General features: G+C 39.8%; 1 long non-coding RNA gene across 1 annotated transcript in view; it reads right to left on the bottom strand.

The window, feature by feature from the left end:
* Positions 1 to 4,563: 4,563 nt before the first annotated feature.
* LOC309718802 overlaps positions 4,564 to 21,771 on the bottom strand; it is a 120,920-nt gene continuing 103,712 nt past the window's right edge. Inside the window, exons 2-3 of the long non-coding RNA XR_014280076.1 lie at positions 4,805 to 4,866; positions 4,564 to 4,587 (exon numbers count right to left, since the gene is read on the bottom strand). This is a non-coding gene — a long non-coding RNA (uncharacterized lncRNA). The remainder of the gene's footprint in view (positions 4,588 to 4,804; positions 4,867 to 21,771) is intronic.

Raw genomic sequence — 21,771 nt, 5'->3', positions numbered from 1 at the left:
GAGAAGCTGGGACCCTGTTTACTAGAAGGTTTTAAAATTTCTGTACTTTTAGGTGACAGAAGGAGACATGTGGCCTGGTCAAAACACAGAGAGCTGCACTCTAAAAGATCTTTAAATATAGTAAATATACCTTGTGTGCCACAGACTGCTCCCAAACACGAGGGGACAAGTAATGCCAACAACAGTTGGCTTTATTAAACGTTAGATCTTTAGCTGGGAAAACATTTTTAATTAATGATTTAATCACTGAGCACAGCCTTGATTTTATGTTTTTAACTGAAACTTGGTTGGACCAAAATAACAGTGGAGCTGTTCTCATCGAGACGACCCCTCCTAACTACAGTTTTATCAGTGAGGCCAGGGTGAGCAGGAGAGGAGGAGGGGTTGCGGTCTTATTTAATGAATCATTTCAATGTAAGCAGCTATCTCCTGGAAGTTTTCAGTCTTTTGAATATGTGGCTTTACAGCTGAAGGCCCCATCCAAAGTTGTGTTTCTTAATGTTTACAGGCCTCCCAAATACTGCACAGACTTTTTTAATGACCTCAGTGAACTGCTGTCTGTGATCTGTGTTGATTTCGACTGTGTAATTATTGTTGGGGATTTTAACATCCATGTAGACAACCCTCAGGACAAAGGGACTAAAGACCTGAGTAACACTCTGGGCAACTTTGGGCTGACTCAGCATGTAACAGAGGCCACACATAATAGAGGACACACTCTCGACCTACTGATCTCCAAGAGCCTGAGCATTTCAAACATTACTGTGTCTGATGTGGGCTTATCTGATCATTACTGTGTTTTCTTTGAAAGTAAAATCTCAGCCCACACAAATATATCAACAGCAGTGATCACAAAACGGTGTATAACTGAAGACAGTAGTGAGATCTTTAACCAGGTCTTCCCATTAACACCTGACCTGTCCAAAGGTTCAGTGAACGAGCTCGTCAATAGCTTTAATGCAAAAATTTTAAATGTAATGGATACTATTGCCCCCATTAAGGTGAAGGTTATCTCTGGAAGGAAAAAGTCTCCATGGAGAAACTCCACACTAGTGAAAAATGAAAAAAGAGAGTGTAGGAAAGCTGAGCGCAGATGGAGAAAAACAAACCTCCAGGTTCATTATGACATCTATAAAGAGAGACTTCACAATTATAATTTACAACTGAGGAGTGCAAGAAGGTCCTACTTCTCTGACATCATCACTAAAAACAGCCATAATGCTCGGGTCTTATTCTCTACAGTTGACAGGCTAACAAACCCTCCTGTGCCAGTGGCAGCCGAACTTCATTCAACCATGGCCTGCAATGACTTTGCCAAATTCTTCACAGACAAAATCCAAAAGATTAGACAAGCAGTTGGTACATCAACAGCAGATCCAGGATATGTACTGTGTCCACCGAAAAACTGTTTAAACACCATCAAACAGTTTCACCCGATTAACAGCAAAGACCTGGAGGACATCTTAGGTCAACTGAACTCCTCCTCTTGCTGTTTAGATGTCCTGCCAGCAAGTTTTTTCAAAAAGGTCTCAAAGACTTTAGAGTCAGACCTGTTACAGATCGTCAACTTTTCCTTAATGTCAGGTGTGTTTCCAGAACCACTAAAAACTGCTGTAATCAAACCTATACTGAAAAAGGACAATCTTGACAAGACACAAATGAAAAACTACAGGCCGATCTCAAATCTCCCATTTTTAAGTAAGATCATTGAAAAAGCAGTTTCTCAACAGCTCAATTACTTCTTAAAACAAAATAACTGCTACGATGCCTTCCAGTCAGGTTTTAGACAGAACCACAGCACTGAAACCGCTCTGACAAAAGTGTTTAATGACATATGTCTGAACACAGACAGTGGAAAAATGTCAGTCCTAGTTTTACTGGATCTCAGTGCAGCATTTGATACAGTTGACCACAACATATTACTCAAACGACTGGAGAACTGGGCAGGTCTCTCAGGAACTGTACTAAACTGGTTCAAAACATACTTAGAAAACAGGAAATACTTTGTATCAATAGGTAACTTCACATCCGAGCAGACAAGTATCACATGTGGAGTTCCCCAAGGTTCCATCTTGGGACCCCCTCTGTTTAACATTTACATGCTCCCACTGGCACAGATTATAAAGAACAACAAAATAAACTACCACAGCTATGCAGATGACACACAAATATATATCACAATGTCACCAGGAGACCGAGGCCCTGTACAGGCTCTTGGTAAATGCATTGAGGAAATTAATGACTGGTTGTGCCACAATTTTCTCCAACTAAACAAAAACAAAACTGAAGTAATAGTCTTTGGCGCCAAAGAAAAACGATTACAGGTCACCAGAGAACTTCAATCTATACATCTAAAAACCACAAACCAGGTGAGAAATTTGGGTGTAGTGATGGATGCAGACCTAAACTTAGAGAAACACATTAAGACAATAACAAAATCAGCTTACTATCACCTCAAGAATATTTCAAGGATAAAAGACCTGATGTCTCAACAGGACCTGGAAAAACTAGTCCATGCATTCATTTTTAGTAGGCTTGATTACTGTAACAGCATCTTTACAGGTCTACCTAAAAAATCAGTCAGACAACTACAGCTCATTCAGAACTCTGCTGCTCGAGTCCTCACTAAGACCAAAAAAGTGGACCACATCAGTCCAGCTCTGAGGTCTTTACACTGGCTGCCTGTCCGTCAGAGGATAGACTTTAAAGTTCTGATGCTGGCCTATAAAGCTCTGAATGGTTTAGGACCAAAATACATCAGTGACCTCCTGACCCAGTATGAACCTTCCAGATCCCTCAGGTCATCTGGATCCGGTCTTTTATCAGTTCCCAGAGTCAGAACCAGACACGGAGAAGCTGCATTCAGCTTTTATGCTCCTTATATCTGGAACAAACTCCCAGAAAGCCTCAGATCAGCTGAAACACTCAGTTTATTTAAATCCAGGTTGAAGACTCACCTGTTCTCAGCTGCATTTGAATAAAGCACCAAATCCACACTTTAAGCTTAAATTTCAAAACTTACACTAACTACTGATCTTATCTATTTCTGATTTTATCTGTTTTGATTTTATATACTGTTTTGTTTGTTTGTTAAGCTTAAATTTCAAAACTTACATTAACTACTGATTTTATCTACTGTTCTGATTTTATCTGTTTTGATTTTATATACTGTTTTGTTTGTTTGTTTGTTAAGTGGGTTTAGAGCTCTGGGTAGCTCCCAAGCTGGGTCTAGACTGGGTCTAGAGAGTATTTTAAATTCAGGGAATTTAAAATAGAAAGTAGCTCGTCCACAGAAGGACTGGTAGCTCCCCTTACGATAAGGGTTCAGATCGCGCGAACAGGTGTGGGATTAGAGCTCTGGGTAGCTCCCCAACTGGGTCTAGACTGGGTCTAGAGAGTATTTTAAATTCAGGGAATTTAAAATAGAAAGTAGCTCATCCACAGAAGGACTGGTAGCTCCCCTTACGATAAGGGTTCAGATCGCGCGAACAGGTGTGGGATTAGAGCTCTGGGTAGCTCCCCAACTGGGTCTAGACTGGGTCTAGAGAGTATTTTAAATTCAGGGAATTTAAAATAGAAAGTAGCTCGTCCACAGAAGGACTGGTAGCTCCCCTTACGATAAGGGTTCAGATCGCGTGAACAGGTGTGGGATTAGAGCTCTGGGTAGCTCCCCAACTGGGTCTAGACTGGGTCTAGAGAGTATTTTAAATTCAGGGAATTTAAAATAGAAAGTAGCTCGTCCACAGAAGGACTGGTAGCTCCCCTTACGATAAGGGTTCAGATCGCGCGAACAGGTGTGAAATGTGTGTGTTTAGTTAGTTTGTTTGTTTTAATCAATTTTAAATCATGCTTTTTATTTGTTTTTGTTTCTAATGTCTCTGTAAAGCACTTTGAATCACCTTGTTGTTGAATTGTGCTATACAAATAAATTTGCCTTGCCTTGCCTTGCCTTGCCTTGCCTTGCCTTTCATAGTGGTACTTGGGAGAACTTGACATTTTTATCAGGTGGCACACACTGTAAAAAGTTTGAGAAACACTGATAAGTGTATGTGTGCTTTTGGAAAACATTTAAAGCTGCTTTACAGAATCTTTGAAACAAGCTAAAACACTTTTAGAATATAAACAGAGCATCTGCTTCTCTTTACAGCTCCTCACTCCACCAGGGCTGTTTGGCACTTTCTGATAGTTTGCAAATGTGATGTACGTACTGCGGCAGTCATACAGACAACTGGATGGTCCAAAAGTTGGCCTACCTATTCCTGGCTGAGGTTTTAGTAGAGTTGTTGCTGAACCACATAAAAATATATCATTAATTTTAATCTCCCCAATCAATGATAATGTTATGTTGGAATGTTGTTAAAGAGGGTCAAAAATGTTTCAACCCAGTTTGTTTTGCAGATTCTGTATAGCAGCTTTAATATAGGGAGGACACAACTTCCAGATTGTGAGTAAAATTAGTTTTTTTCTCTTTGTCAGTTTAACAGTTTCTGTTGTGTCTGTCACTATTCCCTGTCTGTTTTCTTACCTGGTTCTTCCTGACCTTGTACTTTCTCCTCACATTCACTCTTTCCTCTCTCCCTCTTTGGACTGACAATCATACACAAATGTATTCAATTTGATGAAAAATTACATTAATATGAAAAAAATTATATTAAGATCACTAACAAAAAGTCCACTCTCAGTGTACTTTCAACCAAAAGGCAAATAACCAAACCACATGAACATCTAATAAAAGATATAAACATTGAAACACTGATGCAACATTATTCTTGATTGACGGATCATTTGATTTTACAACTTTTACCTGAATGTGGCTCTTTTTTTTGAAAAAACTTCCTTATATCCATTATGAACCTGGCTGTCTCTCTGTACACAAACACACACACATACAGGCACAACAAGAGTTATAAGGTTAATGGGCATTCAGTCAGTTAGCTAGTTAGTATCCATTTCAAACAGGACAGTGGTAACAACAGCAGGCTGGGACAATTATAAGTTTTAGATTTTAAATAGGCTGTATACATTTCAATGGGAGCAACAGGACGGTCAAATGTCACTGAATTTACTACTGAGCAGGACGGATTGTAGGGTAGCAAACATTGTCGGAAAACACGTTTTCAACACTGCAGGTTACCTGGGTGTAAGGTTTTTCAGCTAAAAAGAAACATGGTCTGACTCCTACCTAACTATATAAAGAGTAACTGAAGGTTAAATGCAGCTAATATGTCCTGTTTTAAGCCAGGCACTTACACCTCCGCTCCGCTGCATCTCAGCCACCATCGCTCTGGCAGCAAGAGCGCTAGAGCCAGAGTAGGGGAGATGCGAGCTGGAACAAACCATTTTGGGAGGGGGGGTTATCTATACTTTTGTTGTTAAAATGTTACGTCTCAAACAAGTACAGTACTGCATGCTTTTTATATTTTTAGTAGTGTGTCAGACAAACAGCAAATATTGTCAAAAAAAAAAGTAAGAAATCTTTGGGGGTGCTTTGATTCATTTTGGGGGTGCTTCAGCTAAAATCGCCCCTGCTATAGACGTCCATAAATTATGTGCAATAATGAGAAATAACACAACAAATTTTTGCTTGAAAAGTCATGACACCAGCTAAATTCTATCAGTGATTAGAAAGCAATCCTCCTACTTAGTGCAAACTAACATCAGCTGGTTTAGTCTGAACTGATGGCCTATAACAAGGTCTCTCATTACCAAGGTGCCACACAAGAAGCATGTCATGATGGGTAAAAGCACTGTGTGCTCTCAGGATTGTCCCAACATACTGATGGCTTTGGTTACAGAAGAATTTCTAAACTGCTGAGGGGTCCAGTGAGCGTTGTTGGGATCATAATCCAGAAAAGGAAAACACATAATTTTACCACAAACTAAACACGACCAGGGGATCCCTGCAAAGTTTCGGACAGAGGAAGAAAAGAATTACCAGAAGAGTTGTCCAAGAGCCAAGGAGCACTTGTGGAGAGCTGTAGGACGACCTGGAATCAGCAGGTACAACTGCAAAGAAAAAAGAAAGTAAAACTCAACTGCCATGGCCTGTATGCACATTTGCCACACAAAAAGCATGGTGTCAAACTATTTTAACATCGTGGACCACATACAGCTCACTTTTATCTTAAGTGGTCCAGACCAGTGAAACCCTTTCTGTCAGTGTAAATCATCTACATGATGAAGAAAAAGCTTGTGTGACAACCCCCCCCCCAAAAAACAACAACGCAGAAATGAGGTTTTCTTGTCAGCACATGTTCAGGCCTGTGAGACTCATTTGGACACTCAAACACTGAGCCATGGCTCTTTGCCAGACTGTCATGGTCCTGGGTCTTTGACCCAGTGTTTTGAGTTTATTGTTATCATTTTCCAGTTTCTGCTGTTTTTGTGCTTAGGGTTTGAGTTGTGTGTTTACTGTTTCTATTCCCGTGCCTACTGGTTTTGGGCCTGTTTTCGCTGGGGGGACCGAGGAGCCCGTCCAAGCTTCACCGTCATCAGCAGCTTCCGCTGAGGGCTCAGGAGCCGCTTCAGCCTGCTGCTTTCGCTGGGGGGACCGTGGAGCCCGTCCAACTATCACCATTGCCTGCAGCGCCACCACCTGCGGCTCCCACGCCGTCGCCTGCAGCGCCACGAGCTACATCCATGCCTGGTCCAGCGTCGGCATCGGCTTCATCCACGCCTGGTCCAGCCTCCGTGTCTGCATCAGTTGTGACAAAGACACTTTGTATATAGTTTATGTCATATTCAATACACAACTATAAATTTAGAATAGCCCTTTATTTATATGTACATATTTTTCAAGGACAGAGTTTTTATTAAAATAGATTTTTAGACATTTACTTGGAAGAACTTGTCCTCCACAATGAAAAGTGGCAGAAAATAAAAACGGGTATCACTTTATCCAGCTCCTATTTTTATAAATTCTGCACTTAGCTTTGCAGTCTCCAGTATCATTGAAACGCAGCCAGATGCTGCCCATTTTACGGTTTCACTCGTTTTTTCACTTTTTCCCGACAGGCTTGTCTCTCTGTGTACCTTGCCTGTACCGATACACCTGCTGTCTTTGGAACATCTGCCCCCTTTCCAACTTTCACATAGTCGTATGATCCCAGTCTGTCTTTGCATGTGATTACCTTCATGGTGCTCCCATCAAAATGAAGTCCCATCCCTGCCTGCATAGATCATCACCAGGACTGAAGATTCGGCTCCCACTTACTGACGGGCCATTATTAACTGACATGAAATTATCTCACAGGCCGGATATAATTGTATTGTGGACCAGACGTGGCCCGTGGACCGTACGTCTAACACCCTTGGTTTAAAGTTTGCTCAATTAGACAAGCCTGTGAAATAAACAGGGAAAGTATAGTTTGGTCAAATGAGACCAAAATTAAACTCTTTGGATGCCTTAATACACACCATGGTTAGAGGTCACTGCATGTCACCCCATAAACACCATACCAACACTGAAGTTTGGGGGTGGGAACATCACGGTGTGGGACTGTTTTTCAACATGTTGCACTGGCACGCTACATATAATTGAAGGAAGGATGAATGGGAAAATATAATGAAACATTCTTTAGCCACAAACTGCTGAATGTCAGATCAGTCTGTCAACAAAAGTCAGTTTTCTGTGCAGAGCTACCTGCAAGAGCATGGATCCCCCTCAAACGCCAGCTTAATGTGAATTTGTACACAAGGACTTTGTAAGTGAATTGTGGTGAATAAAGTTATTTTGTCAACTTTTTATTGTTTAAATCTGAAGGTGTAATGTTAGGTTGGAATAATGTGTGCTGATGGGTCAGACCATCTCAGCTGTGTTTCACTTATGTAATTTTATTTATTTGAAGGAAAATATTATTTCAATGTAAACAGTAAATTGCAAACAGAAGAGAGAGGTCACCTTTGCATAAAAAAAATGTAACCATACAAGTCTTCCAATAGTCTGACTTGTGCCTATAGATATACATTATTAGGAAGACTGCATTTTTCTTTGAACTGCATAAATAACTTAAAGGGATGTTTAGTTCAGAGTGTACTCCCACAGAACCAACATGAAAGCCATCTTCAGTCACACAGGGGACAAGTGTGGTCATGCTTTATGCTGTTGAATTTCTTTGGGGTAGAATGGCTGTGACTCAGAGTCTATATCACTCAGTTCATGTTATCCCCTAAACGTCAGTTCAATTGCACTGACATTTACTGGGTTCTGTGTTTTTCAGTCTTGCCTTGGGGGAGTGAAGGTGCAATTAACATGCATCTCCTTTTGCTGCCCAAGTGACCTTTTCTTGTGAAGTCCGCTACAGAAGATGGTTGCATCTTGACATCTCTTCTGTACTTTTAGAAAAGCCTAAAAAATAATATTGTATCAGTGAGTTTAGGTTTATTTATATAGTATATCTAGAATATAGTGAGTACTTTCCTACAGTCAAGGCTACAAAGATGGAGACTATAGTGAAGTGAAGACATGTAGGTTATTACAGTGTCTTCACTCCCAAATTCTGAGTTGGTCTCCAATAAATTCCTGCACTGTGGGGGTGAGCACTGTCATCTTGGAGGTTACTTTGGTCATATGCGGTTGCCACTGGTTGCAGAATCTATTCTTGACATCTCGCTGCATTAAGATTGTGTCGCATGATGACAAGCCTTGTTTTTCCAGTGAGCTAGATGCCCCCCCACAACATCACACTGCTTCCACCAAAAGCTGTTACCTCATCAGTGCAGCAATCAGAATTGCATTCTATCTTCTTGACCTTTGAACATAATGTTCCTCCATTTTCCGGTTCCAGTGCACGTTTCCGACAATGAAGGAGACTCATAGTAAGGCCCCTTCTTAGCCCTACAAGACCGGAGATTGGCCTCTTGTGGCATCATCTTCTTGGGACACCTCCTTTACAGTCTTTCACTAACATTAGATGGTACTTGACCTTCAATTTTTATGACGAGGTCAGAAATGGATGAAGTGTGGCAAGAGATCCAGTTGAGTGACGTTTCTCAGAAGAAGATAGCCATAATAATAGGCTGGAGAAACTGATCAGGAGGGCTAGCTCTGTGGTCGGCATGAAGCTGGACACTCTGGTGACAGTGGCAGAGAAAAGGACATTAAAGAAACTGATGGACATTATGGACAATGCCAGGCATCCTCTGCACACGGCCATTAACAACCAGAAGAGTCTGTTCAGTGACAGGTTGCTTCTCCCAAAGACAAGAACTAACAGACTTAAAAACTCCTTTGTCCCACACGCCATCAAACTGTTTAACTCCTCTCTGGAGGGGAGAGGGAGGGGAAACAGGAGGACAAAGGAGGGGGGAACAACTAAGCTGTAGTGCCTCTTCACCTCACTGTGCAATACCTTTTGTGCAATACTTTTGTAAATAGTCAACGGTGCAATAGACTCAATACTTGAAATGTGCAATTCACTTGTATTTTTATTTTTATTCCTATTTATTCTATTTATCCCCTTCGTATATTTTATTTATATTGTCTCTGTATTTATATATATGTGTGTGTGTATAACTCTGTAACTTCTGTCGGTGCTGTGCTTTTTTGGAAATCGAATTTCCCAGAGGAACCCACCCGAGGGATTAATAAAGTTCTATCTTATCTTATCTTATCTTAATACTTGTTTCTGTTGTGGTATAAAACTGTATTGCCCGCTTACAGGGTCATCCTTTTAAGTTACAGCGCGCTGGTTCGCATCGAGGTCCAGCGCGCTGTAACTTGTAATTTCAACAGCTGAAATGAATCAAATATTTTAAAAGGTAGTCATTCTCCTTCCTTCCTTCCTTCCCTAAAGAAAGAAAAACAAACACTAACATAAACTGTATATGGGAACGATGATCTGAACAATATCAAGTCTGGTAGATCAGATATAGTATATGAAACATCCTGTCCTTCAAGGCATTGTGAGAAGGAAAACATTTTCATATAGATGCTAAATGCTAATTTCAGTAAAATCTATCCTGTAGGTTTTAAGGTCTGGACAACATTAGCATACTAACAGACTAAAGTGCATTGCAAGTACTAGACAGTAATTATGCTGTGATTATTTGGATCAGATATTGATAACGAAGAGGGCGCAAAAATGTCCCCGTTGTGGGATCAATAAAGTCTTATCTTATCAAGTGACTATGAGCTAGTCTAACACAGTATTAAGGATCTTCTAATGGTCAGCAATGTGGATAAATTTGACGCTAACTAGGTTTAACACTTTTTGCTTGCTGTTTCTTGTGATTGTGGTAACTTGACTAATATGTTCATTTTACCAGTGTTTTTGTCAGCCCAACCCTGTGTGTGAGCAGGTGCACACACAATACAGCTGAGAGCAAAGAAATTAGAGGAGAGCAGAAAGAGAGCAGAAATGACAGTAGAGCACAGTAAAGTCTGTCACTCAGACCTGAAATAAATTAATGAACAGTGTTTATGCACTGGTACTGAGTGCCCAATGACCTGTGTCAGTATAAAGGCTGACACATCTGCTTTAGTGTATCTTTACTAGACACGTTCTTGTCATTCTGAAACGCTTTCACAGTGAGTGCTTGCAGACTGTCTTAGGAAAACTACAAGTTTGCTTCTGCACAAAGACTTAAATGTAAAAGAAAATCAATTTCCCTTTAGGCAATTTATTGAAGAACAGTCATCAAAGATAAGGCAGAGCCAGTGCATGAATTTTTAAGACAAGCCATATACATACACAGAGGAAATATGTTAAATGCACATTTCAAATATCTGCTGGTTATAAAGGTTGTGCTCATCTTTAGTTTCTCCTATAAATACATAGTTTGGGCCCATCTGGGACTTTACTCACAGCCCTGCTGAACTCATTTTGTCCTTAGATCTCAGCAAATAACTCTGTGACTATGATGTAAACATAACTGATCAGAAAAATCCCCTTACACATGCACATGCAGTTCACATCACAGCTGTGTTCTGAGGCATTTTAACTGAATATTCCTCTACTCTTTCGCCCCCATCACAATTTAATGGGCCTTACCTTCACCATGTCAGATGACCTCCTGCTCCATGTGAACCTGCAGATCTCATTAGGCAAAGGCCTGCAGTGATGTGACAGTTACGCTCAGGATGCTGACTGATAATGACTAGCAGTGCTTAGAGTGTGTGTGTGTGTGTGTGCACACACAGGCTGTTCACCACCCGATGTTCCTCATAATATATTATTCATGAGGCCCTGGTAGTGATAATTACCAGTGCAGTCATGGAAAGTGAACTAACGAGTGCCTAATTCAGCAGTCGTGAGATATAAAAGGGAAGGGGGCTGTTCTGCTCTCTGGCATGTTTTAGGTGTAGACGAAACAGAGGTGACCTGCCCTGCAGCGACCTGCTGCGCCTTGGGGAAAGGGTTATGAATTTCTATTATATTCACTACATCATGGACACAAAAAGAGTGAGTTGTCACTTTTGGACCAGGGCTTCTAGAGTCACTGTCCACCAGTGGAATGTGAGTCAGATAACATATAAAGTGCAAATGACCTTTCCAAACCCCGAGGTAGTCGTTGTTCATCTATATCCAACAGCACAGTGTAGTGTTACATCGACTTTGGTGGGTTGTTGACCCAGTTTTCTTTTTCCAGTTTTGTGGTTCATGATTTATTTCTGGTTTATGGGGTGATTTACTCTCTAGGTCTATACTGCTGCTTCTGAATTTTGTTAGCTACTTCTAGTTCTTAGTCGTCTGATAACGTTAGTTCCTCTTCGTCTCCAGTCTTTCCTAATCTCGTCTCTGTGTTCGGCCCCCAGCGTCCCCTATATGGAGTCAGTATTGTACTGACTTCATACAGTGTTTGTGTCGCTTTCTGTCTTATTTTGCCAGTCCCTCGTCTTGTGTGTCCAGTTTCACATCCCTTTGTTTTGTTAGTTAGATTCTCTTCACCTGTGCCTCTCTCCCTAATTAATTTGTGTGTGGGAAGAAAGCTGTGTTTTTGAGCTTAGCTCCGTGTCTGAGTCCTGCATTTGGGTCCACACGCTGCCTGCCCCACAGTGTCATTGTGACATATTCATTAGCCTTTCTGGGAAAACTACAACACCATAAGCAGGGAGTCATATGAGAGACGAGTAGTAATGAAAAATTTCCTCATGGTTCTCAGTAATTAAAGTTCTGGTTCTGTGCCACTGTAATATTACAGGAAGGAGTTCATGATCACTGGTTATATTGAGATGCGGGTACTTGACTCCAGTATGGTGGTTATTCAATCCAATTAAAGATGCTTATCCAGTCCATGATTGCATGCCTTTAGACCACAGTTAGTGGAGCTGGGTTAATAGGAGATTCTAAAGTACCTTTAGGGTTGAATGTGAATTGTTGTCTGTCTCTCTGTGTTAGCCCTGTGACAGACTGGTGACCTAGGGTGTGCCCCGCATTTTACCCTATGGTAGCTAAGACAAACTCCAGCACCCTGCAACCCTGAACTGGATAAGCAGAAGAAATTGGATCGATTACAACAAATAAACTCTGTGCAGTTTCTCTTTTTGACTTTTCTGACTTGACTTGATTTTTCTTGTTTCAGACTTGGCAGCATGATCGCTTGAAACTGGGCTTTTTAAGATGATCGGGGAATTGTCTTGCTTTTGCAGCCTGCCTCAGGTAATGATTCAAGAAACCACAGGCTTTGGCACTGTTGTGTTGGCTTCAGTTTTCAAACCTGGAGACTGCTGCTTGGTTTCACAGAGGGGCAACATCAAGACCAGAAGAAGAAAAGGCTTTTCCCCCTAAACTGTGTATCCCACAAGTGTGATGAGTTCACTCTTTTTAGAGTTTAATAATGAATGTGTGGAGCAGGAAATGTGCATAATGGTCCACTGTAAGAATAAAAATAATAAAAATGCAAAATTAATTTATGATTTTTACACATATTTGAATTTATATATTCAACTACTACTTTGATTATTACTTTTAACAGAGCAACACCCATAAATAGATAGATAGTGATGTGCTGGAATGTAAATGAGGTCAAATGTGATAAGATGCCAGAAGTATCAATAGGTATAAAAAAAATATATCATCATTCTGATTTATGTGTGTGCAAACCAATGTACACAAGTAGAAATCTGCACACATATGCATACAGATTTTATGTATTTAATAAAAAAAAAAGTAAAATTAAACCCCCATAAACTCACTTTGTAATTATGTATAACATTTAAGTTATTTGTTATGGCATTTTGTGAGGTAATTTTGGTTCCTACCATTTACGGTATGGTGTGCAATGCACTCTATCATGTGCGTCGAGGCGACAACAAAGTAAAAAGTTGAGTGCACACTGTCCTGCCTTGTTGGTGTTTATTATAGTCAATAACATTTAAGATAACTGCAGCCTGCTATACACCCACAGCCCTTAGAGCCCGGAGAATGCTACCACAACCAGGAACCAGGGTTACAGTTTTAAGAATGTAAAGTATTTTTTTTAATTCCTCATATTGATGAAATAATTATTAAGCGTTAACTGATAAATTCAGAAACTACTGTAAAAAAAAGAAGAAGCAGAAAAAGAATAAAAGAATAAAAATAAAATAAAAGAATAAAAGAATAAAATCACTAGACCACACATATAACAAACACATCTCCAAGAGTAATCCCATAAATACAGTCCTAAAATGTTTTAGTCATACTCTATGTACTGTAGTGTAAGTGCAAACCTGATTTTTGTCTGCCCTCTTCATCCTGCTGCCCTTCCTTCACATTTATACTGATCAGTCGTTCATTTGCATGAATTTCATCATCAAAGTGCAGCTGTTGGCCACCTCAGCCAGGAAATGTGGTTGGCAACTTGTCCTCTACCTATAAATCAAAGCAACATTTTATCTTTTCCTTTTACGTTCAACAGTCCTCCAGTGCTACAGGCTAATAATAAATTGTGTCTAATAATATTGACATTTCTTTCTTATTCGAGTACAGATAATGTTGTGACTGTACAAAAACAGAACTACAGCTCAGCAGACCCTCTAAGATCATCATGTACAGGTTTATTTGATTATTGTAGGCACATTATGAAAATGCATTATTTATTGTTGTAACTCTACACATAGGCATACAGGACCTCCAAGCTCTCTGAATGTGCACCTGTGCCTTGACTGCTTATTTAATGATAGTGCTAATAACCTCTAATTGTATAACTTGTGTTTACAAATTACAGGAAGACTGGGACATTCGGTTCAGACCACACTGCTTAATGAGATACACATTAGTCAAACATGTATTTATAAAACTGCTAGATTAGAATAATACACCGAGAAGATGGTTGAGGAGTGACCATGATTTCCACACTTGGCAAGAGAAATGAGAAGGGAAGAGAAAGGAAGGAGGGCAGGTGGGTTTGGAAAATGGGAACAATCAGGTGTGCATACATAGACAAGTGGTTCTGTATCTGCACTGCAGCTGAAAATGATGCAACATTCTGCATTTGTCATCAGTTCCACTGGTTTGTGTTCAGACATTGTAAGAGGTGGTGGAGTGAGCCTGAACTGATTGATTCTGCCTAATTAAGTTGTTCTGACATAATACATATGATATATTTGTACATTGTAGTGTGGGGAATCATATAGTAATACAGACTATGGTAATACTGGGTTTAGTCTACACCAGGGGTGTCAAACTCAAATACACAGTGGGCCAAAATTCAAAAGTAGAACAAGGTCGCGGGCTAACATTAATATTTATTGAAAAATATCTTCCTCCAGATTTAAGAATGAATCTCTTCTTATGGACTCAAACAAGTTTTGCTGAAAAACTGAATGTGGAACAAGCAAAGCTTAATACTAAACAATGTATATATTAGCTGTATAATACCAGTAGGCCAGCTCTAATAGTAATTTGGTATGGCTTCGCGGGCCAAATGTAATTGCGGGCCAAATTTGGCCCACGGGCCAGAGTTTGACACCTATGGTCTACACAGTGGTGCCCTGATAATGTCCCAAAAGATGTGGAACATCTGGATCAAAAGTTAGCCTCAAATTTAACAACTGATTACATTAATCACCCTTTATCACAACCAGAGATGGGCAGTAACGCGTTACTTGTAGCGTGCAGCGTTTAAAGCGTGGAAGTACTGACCTTACTGTTTGATTCCATAAAAAGCGACAAAAACATTAGTGTCCGTTGTGCGTGGGAAGAAAACTTCTTTTTACACTGAAAAAAAAAAACCCTAAACAAGCTCCGAGTGCGCAACGATGTAATGGGAAACTCACAGAGAAACTCGTGGATTCTTCCACTGACCGCTGCGGCACACCTGCACCAGGGTAAACCTCCGCCTAACCCACTCCTGCTTTACAGGTGAAAATAGAGCAACAGGACTGCTAGTCTTTGATTTTATTTATTTTCTGCTGTGTTTTACTTGCATCTATTTGAAAGAGTGAGTGCAAACACAAAAAATATTTTATTTTATGTGCTGGAATGTGCAGAAAATAGGTTTAAATGTTAAACTAATTTCTTCAAGTCAGAGAATGTTGCATATAATTAAATTTTTGCTTGATGCATAAAGTTAAAAGATTCAAACTGATAAAACAAGTAAAAAAAAAGAGACTTTTCCATTTGATTACATTTTGTATGATGGATTATGCAGAAAAAGTAGAATTGGGCTGAAAGATCTCTCGCTTTATCACCTATTCAGGTTGTAAATCGTGTTTTTAAAAAGTAACTAAGTAACTAAGTAATTAATTGCTTTTGAAAATAAGTAATCAGTAAAGTAACGGGATTACTTTCTGGGGGAAGTAATCAGTAATTAGTTACTGATTACTTTTTTCAAGTAACTTGACCAACACTGATCACAACTGACACCTAACCAGGGTGTAAGGCAAGGCAAGGCAAGGCAAGTTTATTTGTATAGCACAATTCAACAACAAGGTGATTCAAAGTGCTTTACAGAGACATTAGAAACAAAAACAAATAAAAAGCATGATTTAAAATTGATTAAAACAAGCAAATAAACTAACTAACTAATTAACAAACAAACAAACAAACAAAACAGTATATAAAATCAAAACAGATAAAATCAGAACAGTAGATAAAATCAGTAGTTAATGTAAGTTTTGAAATTTAAGCTTAAAAGTGTTGGCATTACTAAATTTGTCTCAGTGCTTAATTTAAATATCCATAAAATCATCACATTCTCTGTAAGATTAAGGTCAACTATTGAACGGCGTATATTTTAAAGTAAAGGCTTTAAAACCAAGTTAGTACAAACATCGCTAATGTCACATAACTTTGCCGACATGTGGCCAACAGTAATGTTTTAATGTTCTTCGTTATTAAACATTCGCACATAAATAAGTAACATAATATTCAGTACTTACTTTTAAAAGTTTACTCTTCGGCTGCCCCTCTTCCGCCGTTTTTTTTTCCGGCAAAATTATCCACACCCACCGCCGCGCTATGCATTCTGGGATATGTTGGGCCACGAAGTTCACACCGCCACATCCTTAAAATTCAATGAAATGAAGGACGCATTTGAGGACCGCATTTCGAGCAGCCTTTGAATTGGGACAGCCTTCGTCGTGTCCCTGTGACGTAATTGGCCTTAAAATGCGGCCTTTAAGGCTGCAGATGCTGAATTGGGATACAGCCAAGGTAAGTTTAACTTTGGTCGTGTCCAAATTCATGGGCTGCATCCTCCTGAGGCCGCATTTGTAGACCAATTACGTCACAGCGACGCGCCGAAGGCTGTCCAAATTTGTAGACTCCTCCGAATGCAGCCGACAAATGCGTCCTCCTTTTCCCCGAATTTGAAGGATGGGTCGGGTGTGTCCTTCGTGGCCTACCATATCCCAGAATTCATAGCGCGGCCCAGCCAAACTCCAGTTTCCAACAATGGCGGCTGCTACTAAGTTTTAAAATTACTCATACTAATCTTTCTGGGTCACAAAATAAACTTTTAACATATTTTCAGGTGAGAAAGTAGCTGTGTAAAAATCTGCTCGGTTTATGTTAAAATCCAGTGGCACCAAGGTATCATACAATAAAATAATGTGATTAATACATAAGTAAAAGAAATTCCTATACATGCCCCTTCCTGATTTCTTATGTTTTAACATGTTTGTTACACTTACACGTTTCCAATTTCAAATGTTAACACAGATGTTCAGAGTAAATACAGATTGTAGTTTTTTAAATGATGATTTCATTTAGTTTGGGGAAACAGCTCTCCAACTTTACCTCATGCAGAAAAAGTCATTTCCTTCTAAACCTAATAAGTGGTTTTGTCATCTAGCAAGAACTGCAATCAAGCATTTGCAATAACTAATAAAAAAAGCACTTGGGACAATTGTGTTGGTGACAGCTTTTGTTATAATATCAATAATATTTATATGAATATGGGATACTGTTACATGTTTGCACAGACTGAAATATGGAGACACTCCTGGCATTATATGAGCAAAGTGAGACTCATTTTTTAGGGTTGGTGGAGATGAGTGTGAAGATGCAAACAATCCCTGTCAGTGATGGAGAAGCTTTGATGAAAATATTTGGTAAAAAGTTCACCAGCATGAAGGAAATGAAGTTTCAAACTTTCCTTAGGAGGACCCCAGCATGCCTGCTTAAAGAAAAGTGAGTGTGGCGATGTGGATGCTTGCAGCGACTGCTGTATAGAGGCCATCCTGCTACATATCAAACACATCAGAGTCATAATTGTTATTTTAGTCACGTGTTTGTTTATTATCCTTATTGTTTTATCTGGGACTGTTTGCAGACATCTCAGAGAGAGGAGACACCAGCATCTGAACAGAGACTCAAACCAGCAACCTGCAGCTCCCTGCTTGGCTGCTCCAGTTTTCTCCTCATTCATGTTGCCCACCAGTGATTTCTAGCTGCTCACCCACATAGCAGGCTAGAATATGCGCTGAGCCTCAGCACCCAATACTTGGACATGTTTTCTTTATTAAATAATGAACCAGACCCCAAAAAGTAAACAGCTGTTATTGCTAGGCAACGGGAGCAGCATTTGGCAATGCAGCACCTGACATTCCTGACCATGTGGGCGGAGCATGCATGGAATGGAATGTTTAGTAGAACTGTGCAACACAAGCACTTAGTTACAGCATTGTTCATTGTATCCAGACACAGCTAGAGACACATCTACAGCAGCATCTCTGTGCAGGACAAACGACAGTTGACGAAAAAAACATCGAAAACTTCACTTCACTCCTCTACAATACGTTGGTTCTTTTGTTTAAAAGGCCAAAATGAATCGAGGGAGAACGACAAGAGGATCGGCGAGTGCTTCACCATACAATTCAGTACAGCTGATTAACCTGCAAGAAGAATTTCAAATGATACAGGCTGAAAATGTCAAATTAAAAGAAGAGGTAGAAAAATCAAGAGGAGAAGCTAAAAATTCAAAGTTTGAAACTGAAGTAGTATTGCAGGAATTACTGCATGTGGGTCTCAAACTTAAAGGAGAGAAAATGGGAAAACAACAGGCAGAAAACGAGAATGAAAACATAAAGAAAGAACTGTTGGAAGCTCAAAAAGCATTGGAGGAAGAGAAAAGCACAGCACAAGAAGCCAAAAATAAATATCAAACTGCAAAGAAGGAGGCAGGAAATGTGATGCAGGAATTACAGGAGGTGCAGGAAGCTTTTGAAGAGGGAAAAAGGAAAATGCAGTTGGCAACACAAGAAGCTGCAAATGTAATGGCTGAAGCTGAAACACTAAGGAAGGAATTACTGCATGTAAAGCAACAACTTGAAGAGGAGAAAAAATGTAAACACGAGGCAGAAAATGAGATTGAAAATATGAAGAAAGAATTGTTGGAAGCTCAAAAAGTGTTGGAGGAAGAGAAAATTAAAATACAGGAAGCAAAGAAAGAAATGGAAGATACAAAGAGTTACACTCAAAACATGACGAAGGAACTGATGAAAGTGCAAGAAGAACTTGCAGAAGAGAAAATTGAGGTGAAGGTATTCAAGAAAGAAATGACGGTGACCAAGAAAGACTGCAAAGACGCACTTAAAGAAATAAGAAAGCACAAAAAGGAAGCTAAAGAGCTCCTCAAACAGAAAGTGAAACTGGCCAAACAGCAGCTAAAAGAAAAATTTAAAGATGCCGAGGAGCAGCTCAACAAAACCTTAAACGAACTGAAGGCAAAAGAAAAAGAAAAGAAAGCCGAGGACAGGAGGGGATTCTGGAGCAGACTGCTGAGAAAGAACTGACCCAGCAGCATCAAGTTTGAGGAGATCAATAGTCTCTTCCTCCTTCCCCCTCTCTCCACCTTTCTTTCACCCCATCCTTCTTCTTGGGACGTTTGTTTGTTTTTTAAAAACTCTAATCTAAATACATGTACTGAAATACACAAATAAAATTGCCATAACTTGACCTCATGTTGCCTGCTTCTTTTCTTGTGTGTCTGTGGATGTAAAACAGTAACACACTTTCTGCTCTGTCTTTAATTGTAAATAAATGCAATATGTTTTCTTCTGCTCTAAATCTCTTTTTTTTTTTTTTTAGCAAAATGCTTTTTTTTTTTGCCTGTTGTGGACATTTTCCATTTAAATAAAGCCTGCAGACGAGCGGTGAGCGGTAGCTAACATTCTTTAATCAAAACACACAAAGAACAGACAACCAAGCTTGATGAAGTCCCTGCATGACCGCGGGACAGACGGTCAGCAGAGTCTCCCTGAGCCTAGCATGGCTCTCAGTTAAATACCTTCTACAGGAACAAAAGGCAGTACACAGCTGTTTCACACCTTAAGGTTCACACTCCCTTGCTACCTCCCAGAGTCCTCAAAGAGACTAAAGATTCTTCCTGTGGAGTCGTCTGTTTCCCCCAACTTCCTTACTTTGTTGTGGGAAGGCGAGGCCTCGAACTCGCGACGTTCACCTCAATGCACTACTTGCCAGCGTACTATCGCAGTGAGCTAAACTGGCAGAGTTTCCTTACTAGACCCCACCATTTGTCTTACTGTATGAGTGTGAGACATGTTAAAATCCAGTGGCACCAAGGTATCATACAATAAAATAATGTATTAATGCATAAGTAAAAGAAATTCCTATACAATCCCACCCTTTGATTCTTAAATCAAAGAATCACATTAATACCAGAATTTCTTTCCTGACATTCTGTTTATCACATCAACATTATTGTTCACTTAAAGGAGTTTCACACTGTGTATCCTCACTTCACTGTTCTCCCATCACCCTTTGTTCATCTTTAATATTCCCCACAATTTAAGCTCTCACATGCAAATGGAAACATCAATGATACAGAGGAAAGGCCTTCTCCAGAGTGTCAAAGTACTTTGCATGGCAAAGTGAAACAGCATTAGGTGGACATTCCCAGTCACGGTCATGGCTCCTGGTGTCTGAGTCATAATTCCAATGCTGATCTCCTCTGCGCTGTCACCTTTGGAGCTTGGCACGCTCTCTTCATTCCTCAGTTTCTGTTCCAACGCCGCGGACGATTTAAGGCAGAGTATGTCGTACACCTTAGTTGTCTTCCTCAACGTCAGAATAACAGTCTGCCTTTACACACATTTGTAAAAGAATAAGTCGTTCTAAAGAGCTTGCTGTATTCTGGTGTGGTATTATAATGATGGCAGCAAGTCAGTGTTTGAAATTGATTCTCTCCTAGATATTCCACAGCGGGTAAAAGTCAGCAATGCTCTGACTCAATAACTGCACAGTTCCATATCTCCTCTAGCATTAGCATCAGTGAGAAAAAAAGTTTCTTTTATGTTGTGTAGCTGACGTTTTAATTTTCAGTCCACTCTAAAAAATTATTTCTTGCAGCATAAGCAAAACTACAGTAAAATCTTCGGTTTGTGATTACCGGAGTCGATCAGCGTCACAGGCTGTCGGTTCAGATAAGTAGTTGTCCCTTCTGAAGGTGAGTTTTCATTGATTTCCACAGGTACAGGTGCAGGTAAGGAAACTTTAGAAGGCATGTAAGAGTTCTCAAAATTCACAGGTATGAGCTCAGGTAAGTATTTGTGAGTAAGAATGGGACAATCAGGTTTTTCGAGGAGCCAGGCAGACAAGCATTAGCAAATAATAAGCAGGCAAGCAAGCAAATCATCAAAACCAGAAGCGACAAACCACAACATGTAGCTTAACAATCCAGCAACAAATGCAAAGGAGAACCAGGATTATGTACTGGTGGTGATTGCAGATGAACATCAGGTGTGGCAGTGGAATCTGGGGCAGCTACACCTGCATCTGGATGGAGGTAAACAAAGATATTTCACTTAAACCTACTCACAGGGGAAAAGAAACATTAGGTCTATCTCCAGTTTCGAATCCAATCATTTTTCCATTTCAGATAGTGGATACTACTTTACAGTCTATTGCATGACCCAAGAAAATGAGGTAAAATTCCAACTGCAATTAAAGCAAATGAGTAAAAGAGCTGAAATGATGCCCGGTGTATATATGAATCATGGATAGAATTTTAGGCCTTATTGCGTTTTAGACTAAAACTAATTTGGCATATCTATCTTGCTACTTCATCACTGAGAAGTGATTTATCCGTTAAATTATAGTTAAATGATAAATAATGAAAATATTCCCAGAGAGGCATACTTTTGTTAAGGTATTTTAATTTCAATTTATCAACTTTTAGAGAATGTTTCCTAAATATTTTGTGTCTCACCTTGTACTTTGGTATTTGCTATGACTGGAGCGTTCCAAAGTTAAACCCACAGCCATGGAATAACTTGAAAGATCAGTGTTCAGTCCTGAATATTTGAATTTTGTAAAATGGTTAGCTTTCCTCTCAGGGCAAACGTATATCCTGATAAATGTTAAACTCCAGCCTCGTGGTTGTTAT

Source organism: Aulonocara stuartgranti, assembly GCF_965226115.1.
Source record: "Aulonocara stuartgranti genome assembly, chromosome: 12".
Taxonomy (NCBI): Eukaryota; Metazoa; Chordata; class Actinopteri; order Cichliformes; family Cichlidae; genus Aulonocara; species Aulonocara stuartgranti.
The sequence above is the reverse complement of the archived record's forward strand: the minus strand, read 5'-3'. Positions and strand labels throughout refer to the sequence as shown.